A 15,659-nucleotide genomic window follows, 5' to 3' on the forward strand; every position below is an offset into this window, starting at 1 on the left:
GGACGCTGTATATCGGCACAAGAATGTGGCATCTGAGTGCATGGGCGCCCATATGACAGTTTCTAGAGGGGGCTCAGACCTGGGAGTACGTAGTAATTTTAATATTTTGGAAGATAAATGGCGATTTGTATTCTGCGGTAGAATAACCCTCGGTATCCACTGCCTGTTGGTGGTGAACGGTACTACCGCTTTTACGTAATACTGACTTTTAAATCTTTTTCTTGAAAGGAAAACACGTGACTACACTAGATTTTTGCCTTTCCCTGAGAGCTAGAGGGGGGCCGCGGCCCCACCTTGCCCCCGGGTATGAGCGCCCTTGTCTGAGTGCTCTTTCGAGCGTTGTATGGTATAATAAGATCGAAGAGATTCACATCTTTTGCGGTGTCTTTTTAAATTTATTACCTAAAGTCGTTACTCAAATTGTACGCAAATGGAAGAAAATAAATAAGAAAATAGAGAAAGACAGAAAGAAAATCTCTCGAATATATAGGTTTATACTAAACAAAGAAAAGTAAAAGAAGAGTGAAACAAGGGATGGGATTTGGAGAATAACTTTTCATAGTCCTTAAATATCCTGTGACAGTTCTGACAACGACTGTCAGAGGCCACTAGGATAGAGTTTGCAGAAGTTCGCTTACTCTCTCTTCTGTTTCCTACACCTCAAGGTGGAAGTTGTAATCGTGCAAAAGTTGGAACGGACGTTAGGCGCCAGAAAGGCTGACTTCCAAGAAATAAATTAAATATAAAATATAAACTTCGATTTTCTGATGTCAAGTTAAAATTAATGATCCTACAATATATCTTCGATGATTCGGAAATCCAATTACATAGTAGACCTTATCTCATCCATACCTATGAATGTATGATGGGCCCCAGCGGCTCTCAAATTGGGAGCGTGGGTTGGTGACCACGGGGTCCTTAGCTGAGTGCTGGCATTGCTTCCACTTAGTTCTGTCAAGCTCCTCACTTTCATCTATCCTATCCGACCTCACTTGGTCAATTCTTGTTCTTTTCGACCCCGACGGTATTAGGTTTGCAAATCCTAGGGAGTCTTTCATTTTCACGCCCTTCGTGGCCCTTGTCATTCTTTGGCCGATATCTTCATTTTTCGAAGTGTCGGATCCCTTCCATTTTCTCTCTCTGATTAGTGTTAATAGAGAACAGTTGCCCAGTTGTACTGTAACGTGCTCGTGCTATAACCCCTCGATCTACGTTTCTACAAGCTTCTGCAACTATCGTCGCATCTACGTCTCTATATACTCTGCAATATCTACGTTTCTACTGGACTATATGCTCTCTACTATTATTATTATTATCTGCTTTTGTCATCTATTCCACTACGTATCATTGGATTAACCTTACTTCGTGCTCAACCGTTTTTCCGCTTTTGCAACTCTCAACATACTGACTGTCCTCCCCTGTCTGCTGAACACCACCTACGTCATCTGCCACGTCACTTAAACCTCTCCTTTTGGGGATCATTGTAGGTATCTGGGTGTTAATATACGGAAAGATCTTCATTGGGGTAATCGCATAAATGGGATTGTAAATAAAGGGTACAGATCTCTGCACATGGTTATGAGGGTGTTTAGGGGTTGTAGTAAGGATGTAAAGGAGAGGGCATATAAGTCTCTGGTAAGACCCCAACTAGAGTATGGTTCCAGTGTATGGGACCCTCGCCAGGATTACCTGAGTCAAGAACTGGAAAAAATCCAAAGAAAAGCAGCTCGATTTGTTCTGGGTGATTTCCGACAAAAGAGTAGCGTTACAAAAACGTTGCAAAGTTTGGATTGGGAAGAATTGAGAGAAAGAAGAAGAGCTGCTCGACTAAGTAGTATGTTCCGAGCTGTCAGCGGAGAGATGGCGTGGAATGACATTAGTAGACGAATAAGTTTGAGTGGCGTTTATAAAAGTAGGAAAGATCACAATATGAAGATAAAGTTGGAATTCAAGAGGACAAATTGGGCAAATATTCATTTATAGGAAGGGGAGTTAGGGATTGGAATAACTTACCAAGGGAGACGTTCAATAAATTTCCAATTTCTTTGAAATCGTTTAGGAAAAGGCTAGGAAAGCAACAGATAGGGAATCTGCCACCTGGGCGACTGCCCTAAATGCAGATCAGCAATTCATTCATTCAACCTTCTAGAATAGACTGGTCTTCGCTTCCGGGCGTGTATATATTGGACTGCCTCGCCCGTCCTAGCAGAAAACACATTCGAGGACGAGTTCGACAGCCGTAGTGGAAGGACGTGTTCCTCTCACTCGCTCTCTCTCTCTCCTCGCCAGGCGCTCTGTACTTTCGCAGTACTAGCCAGGCAGCTGTACTTGTTAGTACATCTCCGAAAGAGCATTGTCTACTGTCTGTACTTTTAAGTACGCAGTACGAGCATCGTCAGGAAGCACTTTTTAGTGCTATTCTCTTTCAGATTTTTATTTCAGGAAGCAACAGGCACGATGTAACTTCGAGACGACCTACCACAGAACTTCAACGATGCAGTAGGGGAGATTGTTCTCTGGGTCGACCACAGGACCGTCCCACTGAACCACGCCGTCCCTGCGCTGCTGGTGCAATACCGACCCGGGAAGGACACCTACAGGGAGGCCTGCCTCATCATCGAGCTCCTCGCGAGGCTCGAGGGGGCCACAGGGAAGGAGCTCTCCCCCGACGCCGTCGAGAACATCGAGAACTGGGCGATAATTATACACCCCACGGACCCAGGCCAGATCAGCCGCTACGAGAGGAGCTTCTCTGCTTACTTTCAGGTCACCCGAATACCAGGCAAGAGGAACTACACTACCGGCACCGGCAGCCAGGAGACAGCCACACAGACGGAGCCGAGGAACGAGGACGACGGCGGCGCTCCCGAGCGCCGCGACGGCGCGACCCCAGTTGAAAAGCTGTACTGTACGAAGTATACGCAGACCAACAAGACCGCCAACCAGGATCGTCGACCCCCAACCAAGATGAAGTGGAAGCAGACGGCAGGCCTACCAGGAAGGGCCTGTTACCCGGGCGCAAACCAGGAAAGCGCTCGTGATGATGGAAAGCAGCACAGCAGTGGAGAAGGACGCCCCTGGGTGTTCTGATGCTGCTGCCCTGGCACAGCTTGCCTGCATGTCTGTCGAGCTGCAGACCTCGATGTGCGCCCCACATGACAGGAAACGCAGTCGAGTGCTAGCACCGACCGACGCCGCCGCCGCCAGCCAGGAGAAGGAAGAAGACGGCGACGCAGCGGAGCCACCAGCTACCCCGGGGTCACCAGGCCGGGAGGAGTGACACCAGGACGAGGCCTCTTCCCCTGCCGAGAAGAAACCCCCGGGAAGAAGAAGACGACGATGCCGGACCAGGAAGCAGAAGGCGACGCCGGCCCATCAGGAGAGGACCGCCCAGCTGCAACCCAGGACTGCTCCCAGGAGAGCAGTCGACCGAGGAACCAAATCATGAGAGGACCTCAGCAGGTAGCGGCAGTCAGGTGTGAACAGAACGTCCCCCTCAACAGCTCTTGCAATGTTTCCGCTGTTTGAGGTGGGGCCACCGTCATGTCAGCTCTGGGCTCCAAGCAAGGTGCAACCGTTGTGGTGGTGATCACCATTACACGCCCTGCGCTACACGTAGGGAGGCGCCGGTGTGCGCCAATTGCGCGGGGGGGCTACCCAGCCTTCCATCGCAGTTGCCCTGTATACCGGGCCACGGTGCGGGCAGAGAGGAAGTAGGCCCGGCGCCATGTCCCACAACCATCCAGCAGGTCCCCGCCTCGGCGGGCTTGGCCTCATTCTCCGGGATTGGAGACTGGGTATGAGGGACCTCAAGGGGGTCGGGCGGTGCGGCAGGCACTAGTGGCTATTGCCGCATGGCTCGGCAACCGGCACGGCCCGCACTATTCACAGCAGTGCCCAGAAGGACTGATCTCCTGTATAACTGGAATGGCGAGGAATAGGCTTATGACTGTGCATGATACCTATTCCCAACTAACACAATTACCTGGACCTCTCCAGAACCACATCCTTGTATGTGCTATCTACAAAATGTCAGGTTTTACATGTAGGCACCTTTCTATTTCTGCCTATGTGGTTTTGTCCTGACCCTTACTACCTGATTACACTACTATTGATACCCACCACCACATCTGGCCTGGTAGCATGCTGAGCATGGGGACAGGCAGATACTCCTGTAGTATCACACTTCCACTCCTCCCTGCTATCTTTTTCTTCTTAGAACTAATAGCATGTCGGAGGCCATGTAGATTGAGTCGATGGTCACGCAGGGGGAGCGGACTTCGGGGGCCCCCCCGAAAAAAAAGTCCTAGCAGACTGGCATCAACTTGTGTAAAGTGTGTGTGTGTGTGTGTGTGTGTGGTGGGGCCACTGACTTCGCACGGCTTACTGTGCGACGCGGTTTCCATTTCCGTCCAACTGGAAAACTTAACATCTTCGGATCTGGGCGAGCTAAAACACTTCACATGCTTATTGTTGGAAAACTTTAACTTAGCCTTTCAGGCCTGTTGGGTGTTAATACACTCTTGATTTCGAAAGCCTTGATTCACGCCAAAATTTTTATTACTTTCTACTCATCTAAAATGTTTTTTTTTTTTTTACGTACTGGAAATTATTTATGTGGACTGAGGGAAAACATCGCCAACAGAATTTTCCCAAGCTTTGAAAATTGGACATTATTTGGAGGATGAGCTTTCTCCAGTATCGTGCACTCGGAGTTTATTTTTTAATCTCTTCCTTTCATGTCCTTGTTATTTTGATCCTCCTCCTTATCCTCCACTTTCTCTTTCACTAGGGTCATTAGGGTTTTGTAAAAACGCCCTGGAGGTGTTTGATTTTTGTGATTGTGGTCAAATATTATAATCATCGTAGAAAAAGGACTGTTGCTCTTTCAAAAGTTTTATGTCTATTTCCATAGGAAGAAAAATCATCTGAGATGATTATGTATGAAAGCCCCCCCTTTTTTTTGAAATTGTAACAAAATCCTATTTAGTAGTTCCCTTGTATAGGTGATATCTACAGCGAATATTGTCCTGAGACAATGATGTATGAAATGATTTTGTAAAATTGTAAACAATCCTGTGCGGTAGTTTCCTATCACTTTCTTTCTGTTAAGGGAAGCTTGGGTATCGCTTTGATGATTCATGTCCAAGATCTCTCTCGGACCTATTGTCCTTCTATGTTAATCTGTGTAGTATGCAAAAACATACTATCCCAATTATTATAATCATAAAGAAAGTTGCTCTTTCAAAAGTTTTATGATTATTTCTCTAGAAAGAATATCATCTGAGATGATCGTGTATGGAATATTATTAAAAAACTGTAACAAAGTCCTACGTAGTAGTTCCTTTTTACCTCTTTCTTATTCGTGAATTGTTAACTTCCGTCTTAAGGGAAATTCAGAAAAAAAAATTGCTTTGGTGATTTATGTCCAGGGCTTGTTTCGGACCTATTTTGCTCTTATGTTAATCAGTGTGTATTCTGCCAAAATTTTACTGTTCCAATACAGTTGTTTGTCTAAAACTATCGAATGGTAATATGTTCTTTTTTGTTTGGTACCTACCACGGAAAACCTCTCCCACCCTCCTCCCTCCCCCCAGTACTGCTTCTTGTCACTCTGCTTGTTCTCTTTGGTTGATGCGATCGACCTTTTGGTGCAGTGTTGCCGCTTACTTTGAAATCCTCTTGATTCTTCTAACAGCAATAATGGAAAATATACCATGCAGGAAACTTGAAATGTATCTTGATTCGGCACAAAAACGGCACGGTACTTCCTCTTCAAACAAAAATCACCACCACTGTATCATTTAGGTTCGGTTACTCTGGTTTCCTATCCAAACATACATTATCTTCCCTAATATTCAAAACGTCTGGCTCAGAGCATGAAGACCTACAAACTTTCACCCCCTCCCTCTTTTATGACGGGGTACACAGCAGTACAGTGGAACCCGGCACTGTCACAAGTATAGGGGTAGAATGTCCTTCAGTCTGTTCACACTGTTCGCTGCTTTTTAGTCTCTCACGCATGATAAATATAATAAAAACGTAAACTCGTTTCCTCACCCCTAGGTGGTGCAGTTCTTTTCAGTCACACCCCATTGGAGGTGAGCTGCATATACCAATTCAACCACATACCAGCCCTACTGCCATTCTTAAATTTCTGGCAGTACCGGGAATCGAACTCGGACCCCCGAGGACGGCAGCTAATAATACTAACCGTTACGCTACGGAGGCGGATATAAATATAATAATGCCTATTACTGAATTTCTCGGCCGCGGAGTAGTGGCGAACCCCAGTAGACGATCCTTAGCCTGGGCCTTCTACTTAGGTTCAATTATCCGAATTTCCTCGACAAAGAACATAGTACCGTTCTAAACCGGGTTTTACTATGCGGAACGTTGGTATTGCACCTTAGAGAAGGGAATGGGAAGAGGTCTTGTATAAAAAAGACTGTGAAACTAAATGAGTTTAATAACTGAGCCAAATATTGTGACCTTATAATCAATTAATTAAACACACCTGAACATTGGCACTGAATACCTAATGGTCCGTATATTCACTGAGTTGTTGGAAATGGTTTCCAGTTCATTTCGATATAGGGCTAACAGCAAATGGAAATTGTTAACGTTTTACACAAATACTGAATAAGAGTAGCCACGCGATTTGAAAAGTAGAAAGTTTGTTTAAAATAGAAGTATAACTTTAGCTGAAGGGTAGAAAAATTCATTGATAAGCGTAGTATACTACATAAAATACATGTGAGACAGCGTCACACTATCGAAATATCGCCTCGGTATAACTTCATAACTTTGGAATCTTCTTCTTTTCCTTCTTCTTCTCCTCTTACTACCGCTTTTCCCACATCCGATGGGGTCACGGGTGGGAATTATGACGCACATGTAAATTTAGCCATGTTTACGGCCGGATGCCTGCCCTGAAGCTAACTCTATGTAGAGGGATATAGTCACTACAGCGTGTTTCTGAGGTAGTTGGTAGTGTGGCGTGTTGTGTGTATATGGAGAGGAGTGTGCTGAGACAAACACAGTCATCCAGTTCCAAAGTCAGAGAAATTAACCACATGTGATTACACTTTCCGACACCGTCGGAATCGAACACGGACCCTCCGAACCGATGGTCTAAACGCTGACCATTCCGCCTAGAAGCCGATTAGATCTGGCTAGAATAAAGGAATAAAATGCAATTACAAACTGAATTTTGATTCGGGGGGCATAAGGCGAATTTTGATGTGACACAAATACAGTACGCACACCTTTTAGCAAATACAGTAGAGACCAAGGTAGTTAGAGTAAGAGGTAGGGATCACGCGCAGGTCTCCCCACCAAGCTTGGCTGTCGATGACGTCACCTGAACCCTCAGCGCCTTGTCCTCTATATGAGGTAGGCTAATACACAGCCACAAGTTAGAGATAACTTCATTGATATTTTAACATCACCTAAGAAAATGCATTCCACTTCACTATTACAGTAGAGTAATAATAGGAGATAATAATAGGAGATCAAATACAGTGTGAATCCAGCAGCGTTTCTGAAGTATTTCGATCTATATAAAAGGATGTACCAATGCTAAGACTGTGATAGCAGTGGAATGGCCATTCCATATGTTCATATTCTCAACACCTATGATAACAATAACAAGGGGCTCTAATTGTTACAGACTCGAACATAAAGCTTGATGACTGCAAGAAATATGTCCGTTGTTACAAGCAGTATTGGGAAACGATATACACCGTCAACAACACAAACAGCAAATGTTAGGAAACTGTCCACAATACAAACAGTACAGTAAATGTTTTCCTGCAAGTGCCAAGAAATGACAAATTCCACGTTAACATTAGATAGGCCATATTCATGAGCCTGTATATCAACATTCTTAGTACTGGTTTCATATACAACATAATAAATTGCCTTTCATAAAAAAAAAATAAAAAAAAATAACGGGTATGTTATACACAAAGAATAATTCTGATTTTAAAAATATATATAACAAAGCACACTTATCCATAGCATCAGTGGAATTTCTTTGCTTTTCTTCTTTCTTTATCGGTGTTGTATTAACAGAAACCCGGTCTCTTCAATGTCTTACTTTTGTTTAAAGCGTCCATTCGAATAAAAGAACGGCTTCTCACGAAGCAACTTGCAAGCTCATAAATTTCGGAGAATTTCTTTTTCAGGATATCCGTAAGGTTTGTGATGATGTTAGGACCCTCTTTCAGTTCTTTCCCGAGGTAAAATTGAAACTACCGAGCTCGATAGCTGTAGTCGCTTAAGTGCGGCCAGTATCCGGTATTCGGAAAATTGGGTTCGAACCCCACTGTCGGCAGCCCTAAAAATGGTTTTCCGTGGTTTCCCATTTTCACACCAAACAAATGCTGGGGCTGTAACTTAATTAAGGCCACGGGCGGTTCCTTCCCACTTCTAGCCCTTTTCTGTTCCATCGTCGCCGTAAGACCTATCTGTGTTGGTGCGACGTAAAGCAACTTAAAAAAAACGTTTTGAAATTTAATTTCCACCCCTTGTAGTTTGACCTGTTTTCTCTCCGTAATTACTTTCTATATCGAGGTTCTTCTTTATCCTAAAAGCTATATAGCCAGTGAAGTCTTCAAGCAGCTCCTTGGTTTCACGACTCCCCTCGAGCTGTTTTACTAGATCTTCAAGGGCTTTAACGAACCCTTGCTCATCCTCCGATAAAAATAGGATGTTGTGGGCTCAACGCTGGCCTTAGACTGGCACACGATATCCGAGGTTTGATCGAGTTCATCAGTACATATTTGGGCGTAATATTTCATAATCTTCCGGAGAACAGTTGGAATTTCTTATCGCCTTGGAAGCATTGAGGCTAGAAGCAATGATTTCACCTTTCGCGTCACAGCTGTCGGAAGAGGATCGTCATAAAGCCTTCCGAACCCTCGAAGCTGAGAAAGATTGCTTTCGATAATGTCTTGATTACTTCTGTCACCATTTATTTACGTCAGTGGTTTTAGGGAATTCATGAAAGTGTATGTTTCGTTCCTTCGCGTGCCTGCTATGATTTGTGCAGCCTGCAATGGCATGACAAAGCATACTGAAAAGTGTACATTATTACTGCTTTTTACGTTTTATCTCATAAAATAAACACACACGGTTTCTTATACACCACAGATATGTTACTATCGTGTATTATTAGCACCTAGCTTCTGCGTGCACAGCGATTCTTACTCGAACTACCTCTACCTCACTCAGAGCAGATTCAACGCGAGGGTCCTGCGTGACGTCACAGCTCTGCTTTGCCACTGCGCACCTCTCTCGTGATCCCTACCTTGTATTCTACGTACCTTGAGTAGAGACAATACACGACACTTACGGATTTAGCCTTGCTAAAATGGGAGACAATTCGACGGTGGCGCTCCTAGTGACTTGACCTGAAAAAGTCGCGCTAAATTCAAATATCAATGGAAATGTGTATACGGAAATGGATAAATAAATTACGTCTAGAAAGAAAGTGTTATTGAGATATTAACTTCGAAGTTGCTAAAGTAATTCTGGATAAATGAATGAAGAATTATTTAAAAGGTTATTATTCAAAGACTGGAATTAGACATATAAACAAGATTTGAAATGGACTGCTGTGAAATGGCTTGATCTTTCATTTATGCATTACTTTTTTAGCTTTAGCATTCCTGCCTGAACTCTTACGGTTCGATTTGTCTTTTTTCTCATTTAAAAACATTGTATCATCACATTAAGACACTTGTCAATGAAAATATCGGCATATTCCTTACACATATGATGCAGTGAATTAACATTTAATAGCTGGACAATTTTTCTCTTAACATGAAGCATACTAACAGAAAGAAAACCTATAAAATCCCGGCTTTAATCTGAGAAGAGGGATAAAAGAAAGAAAAGTATGAAAATGCTGTCGATAGTGATGCTTTGAGGAATATTTACGTACAATTAGAGTAAAAATGTAACATACCCTTGGCTGTATAGTCGAGGATTTTTAAAGTCGCTGGCCTGGAAATGATCTGAACAGATCTTATAATTCTTATATAAGCGTAACGTCCCTTCTTTCTTGTACACCTTATCCAAATCACTTATGTGACATTTCATAACCCACAGATCACACCTACAACAACACATCGGTATTGAAGGTTAACTGCTGCACTATACAATAAAATATGCGTATTACATTTTAAGCCAGTTAAAATATGGGTCGAGAAGATTATGAAGTACTATAAAGATCTCTGTCACTGGAAGAATATATATACAAACACAATATTACTTACATTTTCTTGTCACGAGGGAACCTGAAGAACGACCGCGCATTCTTCTCTACTTCATAGTTACTGCAGCCAAACACAGCAAATACCTTTCCGCTCATGTTGAGAGGAGATATCAAGGAATGACACACGCTACTATTTAATTATGTCAACTCAATGAAAACGCATAAATAACACCAAAAACTTCACACAAAAATACACGTGCTCTTATGACAGAATCAGTAGTTTTCAGGTCTACTCGCTAGAGAGAGCTCCAATAGCTGTCCCTCGATATCTCGCTCAGTGTCACGTATTGTCTCTACTGTATTTGCTTTTAGTGATACATGCACACCCTAGTGCTGAATCAGTTGACCTCGGTTATCTTCGAAATTCGTATTGGCAACCTTTGAAACACAACTATGAATCGCTTATGCATCGCTGTGCGACATCTGACGTACACTTTACGTACTACTACTGTTGTTTACACAGCAAAGCCAAACTATAGAATTCATGCTAGGAACTAGATTCGCATCGAGAAATGTTATATAAGTTATATCATGTTAAATAATGTATGTATGACACAGTTGTTGGCGTAAGATAATAAATGTTTAGAAAATTCATATTGATCGATCATATTATCGGTTCACTTCAGATTTCATTTCTATTCATTTGGCAGTATAACCCTTCAAAACGCCGATACCGTGACTGCATCACTGAATGTGTATAGAGTATGCATGTCATTTGAGATGGAAAAATGGTCAAAACACTGCGGAAACGACACGAAATGTAACTCATAGACTTGGGGAAAAGACTATTCCTTTGAAATACGAGTGCAGGTCAAAATTTAAGTTTCCACAGTGTTTTGCTGGTGAACAGATCAGGACATGTCAAGATTTCAGCATCACTCACTTATTCTTCGACATAAGAACCACAATTATTGATGCATTTATCGTAGTAAATACTGACTGACTGCTCTCCTTGACGATATAAAGTGGTTTTCATCGCATCACATGTATCTTACATAGTATATCACGTGTATTAATGAATTTATCAAAACTTCAGATAAAATCATAGATTAAGTTCGTTCGTTGAACACCATTTAATCATCGACATTAATCAACGCTTCATCTTCCAGAGTGCGTGACGTAAAACCAATTGCAAAAACTTTCACAGTTGAAACCTCTACAAATTCCCAACACCAGTTACACTCTTGTTAGATAGGCACTGCGTTGTCTCTCTCACACACAATGCTCCTATGAATGTTGACAGGTTCAAGTCCTTTTGTTTGAAGATAATACGTTGATATACGGACCTCCTCTCATAATCACTCATTCAGTAACTTCGACATTTTTCAACCGTTGCTCTGTCAAGGTCCTGGTTTCTTGGCTTGAACACTTGTGCTCGAACTATCGGTGTGATTGCAAATTAATGCATAAGTTGGAGTGAGATACATTTATTTGCTTCTGTGTAATAAAACAGAGAGCTTACTTTGTAACTCACACTTGTAGGTAACATCGAAGTCAACACGCACTTTAGTCATCCTGAATACTGTTGTGTGATACATATGCTTTGATAACTACTGTATATGTGCTCGTTGCAGTCAACTGCACTGTATGAACTACTGTTTTGTTTGGTTCACTAAGTTCACATACTTAGTTGTTAGGGTTATAGGGAGGCACTTTCAGGGAAACGGGGTGGTCTAGGGAGGGGTGATAAGGGTACGGGGATCTGGAAATCAACTAGGGATAACATAAAAATGTTAATGCTGAACTGTAGAAGTAGTGTAAAGAAAATAATAGAATGAAGTAATTTAATAGATATATACTTACCAGATATTGTAATAGGAGTTGAATCATGGCTGAGAAATGATATAATGGATGCAGAAATATTTTCATGGAACTGGAGTGTGTATCGTAGAAATAGGATTGGAATGGTGGGAGGAGGGGTATTCATTCTGGTGAAAGAAGAATTTGTAAGCTACGGAAAAGTTAAAGATGACAAGCATGAAATTCGAGGTGCAAGGCTCATAGGCAACTTGATATTTTTGGAGTGTACAGACCGGTAAAGGGTAGCGCTGATGCTGATTCAGAATTATTTGATAAGATAATCAGCTATGTGGGAAACGATATGGAAAGGAACGCGATTGTAGAGGGTGATCTCAATTTACCAAATGTCAATTGGGAGGGAAATGCGAACGACAGGAAGCATGACCAACAAGTGGCAAATAAGTTAATACGGGAAGGGCAGCTGATTCAGAAAAATATGGAACCAACTAGGTAGAGGGAAGAATATCCTGGATGTAGTACTGGTAAAACCCGATGAGCTCTATACGGAAACCGAAGTAATAGACGGTATTAGTGATCATGAAGCTGTTTTGGTCGTAGTTAAAAATAAATGTGATAGAAAGGAACGTATTAAAATTAGAACTAGTAAGCAGTACCATATGGCTGATAAAATAGCATAGGGAGTTTAAAAAATTAAATATTATTAGTGAAAAACGGTAAATAAAAATGTAAAAAGGCACTGTGATGGGTTTAAAGCAATTGCTGAGGAATGTGAAAACAGGTTTGTACCTTTAAATGTGGTAAGGAGTGGTAAATACCCACTATATTATAATATAGAAGTTAAGAGACTAAGAAGGAGGTGCAGGTTGGAAAGAAATAGAGTTAGAAATGGCTTCGGAACAATGCCGGGCCACTCTAGATGAAACTCTAGATAAGATCCCTCCCCACCATTCCATCATACTCATGGAGGACTTCAGTGCACAAGTCGATAAGTAGTGGAAGTACCGAAAGGTAGTAGACCATTATCCAGCCCATAAGAGAACAAATAGAAATGGAGAACGTTTCGTTGAACTCAATGACAAGTACAACTTGGTCCTAAAATCAGCAGCCTTCAAACGTCTACCTAGAAAGGCCAAAACCTGGAAGAGTCCAAATCCTATGCTTGGTGAATTCCAGTTCTACCATGTTGCTATAGCATTGCAACATCATATGGACATACAGAACGTCAAGGTATTACGAGGAACCAACATAGACTTTGACCACTACCTTTCACTTGTCAAGATTATTATGCAACCCTTTAGGAAAACACCAGATCTCCAAAGTAGTCATAAGATACACAGTTTCAACACTTTGCGACTGCGCGATGAGGATTGTGATTTTCAGGATACCCTCAGGAAGAATACAGAGAAAGAAGAATGGCCTGCCTTACAAAAGGCCTTGCTGGATGTCGTTCAGGAAAATATCCCGGCCTCATCAACCAAAGGCAAACACCCGTGGTGGAGTACAAAGTGTGATGAGGTTATAGAAGAAAGGCGTAAAGCCTGGACTAGGTGGAACCAACATAAAATTGAAGCCAATTATAAAGCCTTCCTCATGCAAAGAAAAGCTGCAGCTAACACCATCCGCAGAGCCAAGAGAAATTACCTCAGGAGCCTAATGCAACAGGCTGAAAATAATTTTCAGAGAAACAACTGAAGAGACCTGTACAAAGGACTTAGAAGCAAACGACCCAGTACACAGCTCCTACCCTAATCCTACACGGGCCAGATGGAAAACTTCAACTGAACAATAAAGACTGCACCAAAACTCTTGAAAGTTATTTCTTGAAGCTACTAAACGCGCAGGAACCTAAAGAAAAGCTTATTTTCCATGATCCTTCACACAGGAACCCTGATTCTCAACCACCTACGAGAGAAGAAATAATGGACATCATTAGTGGTCTCAAGAACAACAAAGCTTCATGTAAAGACGACATAGTTGCCGAGATGTGGAAAATGCAGATGAGCAGCCCTTGCAGTGCATCTATCCAATCATAAAGGACAAACAGAGTCCCTACCCGAAGATGGTCGTCTGCTGTGATTCATTCCCTCCACAAGAAGGGAAGTAAGACATACCTGAATAATTATAGAGATATTTCCTTATTACAAATTACCTACAAGATCCTCCTCTCTGTAGCCCTGCTCATTAGAGTCACCACACAGCTAGACTCACAATTAGGTGAATACCAAGCTGGTTTCCGTAAGACTGGATCTTGTCCAGAACTGATACACAATCTTAAGACAGTTCTCAATTACAAAAGCCGAGGTTGACATCCCTGGGTGGTGGTCCTAGTAGATTTTCAGAAAGCTTATGACTCTGTGGACAGAGACGTCCGTTTCTCCATACTATGGGAACTTGATCTAGATGGGAAGACCCTACGATATGTTAAAGCCACTCTGAGGAACACGACGTCCAAGGTCAGGTTCAGAGGTGAACTATCCGAAAGCTTTCCTGTCAGAGCAGGAGTTAGACAGGGTGATGGTCTCTCCTGCATTCTCTTCAACTGTGTCCTGGAAAAGATCATTAGGGAATGGAGAACGATGCTACCGCCGGGAGCTGGACTGAAGCTTGGGTACAAGAGAGACAACCTCATTGTCCCATGCCTAGTTTTTGCCGATGACCTCATTCTACTGGCGAACAATATAGAGGAGGCTACCTACAACTTACATAGTCTTTATAGTGTAGCGGTTAAGACTGGTCTGAAGATCATCATCCAGAAGGTTGAATTTATGTCCAATATCCGGGAGGTCCCTTCTGCAATTCCTCTCACAGACACTACCATACGAGAAGTACCTGCAGTTAAGTACTTAGGAGAATGGATCTCTGCGAATCAGAGCGAGAACCTAGCCATAGGTGCCAGATGTACCAAGTTTGAATGGGCTTATCACTCCTGTCGTAGTACCTGGTACTCATTTAAGTGCCTCTCCAAGAACTCAGACACTACAACTCGGTCGTCAAACCATCTGTTCTGTATGCTTCTGAGTGCGTTGTAATGACCAGGAAGGGCCCACTCAGAAAGCTGAAGTTAAAAGAGAGAAAAATCCTGAGGAGGGTATTAGGGGCAATCAGAGAGGAAGGAGGCATTTACAGAAACCGTCTAATGATGAACTGTATTAACACCAGGAATACATCGTCACGTCTATAAGGAAAAGGCACCTGACCTTTCATGGACACCTGGCCCGTCTCGATTCCGAAAGACTCACCAACAGGATATTCACAGTTACAGGAAGAAGAAATGGATCACGTCAGTTAAGTCGAATATGGAGCAACCAGATATCCCACTGGGACAAACTCTTGACCGACTATAGTTCCGTCAAGCCATCCGACAGGGAGTTTTCCCAACGCCCCTTAAAAGTAAGAAGACTACAGGAACTAAGTGGACAGAGGAGAGAAAGCTGGCTCATAGTCAGCCAATGAAGGAGTATTGGAAGAACAAGAAAGCAACAACTTTACCGAAGAGTAGATACGAGCCCCATGGTCCTCAGTAGGCCTAAACGACAAAGAAGAAAAAACTTTGGATGAGGTGTGAGATTTGAAAGTAATTTGCACTGGAAGGGTCATGTTTATGACATTGTTGGGA

The sequence above is a fragment of the Anabrus simplex genome, chromosome 1, assembly GCF_040414725.1.
Source record: "Anabrus simplex isolate iqAnaSimp1 chromosome 1, ASM4041472v1, whole genome shotgun sequence".
NCBI lineage: Eukaryota > Metazoa > Arthropoda > Insecta > Orthoptera > Tettigoniidae > Anabrus > Anabrus simplex.